The sequence below is a fragment of the Tachyglossus aculeatus genome, chromosome 3, assembly GCF_015852505.1.
Source record: "Tachyglossus aculeatus isolate mTacAcu1 chromosome 3, mTacAcu1.pri, whole genome shotgun sequence".
Taxonomy (NCBI): Eukaryota; Metazoa; Chordata; class Mammalia; order Monotremata; family Tachyglossidae; genus Tachyglossus; species Tachyglossus aculeatus.
Window position 1 is genome coordinate 65403479 of NC_052068.1, and position 1604 is coordinate 65405082.

The 1604-nt window shown below is 45.3% G+C and overlaps 1 non-coding gene across 1 annotated transcript; it reads right to left on the reverse strand.

The window, feature by feature from the left end:
• Positions 1-225: 225 nt before the first annotated feature.
• LOC119926009 lies at positions 226-363 on the reverse strand. Its single transcript, XR_005449928.1, has one exon. It is a non-coding gene; the product is annotated as a small nucleolar RNA SNORA7 (small nucleolar RNA).
• Positions 364-1604: the final 1241 nt, after the last annotated feature.

Genomic DNA, 1604 nt, shown 5'->3' on the forward strand with positions numbered 1-1604 from the left:
TCACATCTTATGCTATCAAGTCGTTTCTGACCCGTAGTGACTCCATTGACACATCTCTCCCGGAACACCCTACCTCCATCTGCAATCACTCTGGTAGTGTCTCCATAGAGTTTTCTTGGTAAAATTACAGAACCGATTTACCATTGCCTTCTTCCACACAGTCAACTTGCGTTTCCACTCTTGACTCTCTCCCGTGCTGCTGCTGCGCAGTGCATGTGAGTTTTGACTAGTAGCAGATTGCCTTCCACTCACTAGCCACTGTCCAAGCTAAGAATGGAATGGTTATGCCTCTGCTTAACTCTCCCTCCCATAGCCGAGACTGGTAGAGTACTGGGAACTCTCCAGGTGCGTTCCTGAGAGGGGGTGATTTTAGTAGGGCTTTGAAAATGAGGAGAGTGGTGATCTGTTGAATATGAAGGGGGGAGGTCTCTCTTTATCTCGCTGTTTCACTTACTTTATTTTCCTGTCATGTCATATCTCTTTCTCTACCACTTTTTTACGGTATTTGTTAACCACTTACTATGTGCCAGGCAGTGTTCCCTGGGGTAGATATAAGGGAATCAGGTTGGACATAGTCCACGTCCCACATGGGGCTCACAGTCTTAACCTCCATTTTACAGAGGAGCTAACTCAAGCACAGAAAAGTTAAAAAAGTTAAGTGACTTGCCCAAGGTCACACAGCAAACACAGTCACTGTCTGTCAGTGCCCCATAGCTGCACTGACTGTTCTGGGGGGCTGTGCCCTGGGGAAATCTCAGGGAAATCTCATGAAGGCAGAACTGGGGTTAAAACCCAGATCCTTCTGACTCCCAGCCCCATGCTCTAACTACCAGACCACACTGCTTCTCCCCTAAATGGGCCAAACCTCATCTCCTACCACTTTCAAAACCTTCCTAAAAGGTCTCTGCTTGCTAGAGATGCCTAATACTCAGGTTTGTGCTTATCTCTTTAGTATCATTTATTTAATTGCCCAATTTTGGTTTTATTATTGCATTGAGAAGCAGCGTGGCTCAGTGGAAAGAGCCCGGGCTTGGGAGTCCGAGGTCATGGGTTCTAATCCCAGCTCTGCCACTTGTCGGCTGTGAGACTTTGGGCAAGTCACTTAACTTCTCTGTGCCTCAGTTACTACTCCTGTAAAATGGGGATTAAGACTGGGAGCCCCACGTGGGACAACCTGATCACCTTGTATCCCCCCAGCACTTAAAACAGTGCTTTGCACCTAGTAAGTGATTAACAAATGCCATTATTATTATTATTATGCTCTTATTCTTTCACTTCTTTCCTCTTCTCCCTCTCTCTTTTGTATCATCCTGCCTTGCTCATGCTATTTATCCCTCCTCTCAGCCCTGCAGCACTTATGTACATATCTGTAATTTATACAATAACTATTATTATTATTATTATGGTACTCATTAAGCACTTACTATGTGCCAAGCACTGTTCTAAGCTCTGGGACAGATACAAATCAATCAGACTGGACACAGCCCCTCAAGGGGCTCACACTCTGAATCCTCAATTTTTACAGATGAAATAACTGAGGCACTTAACTGAGAACTTAAGTGACTTGCCCAAGGTCACACAGCAGACATGTGGTGGAGCCAGAA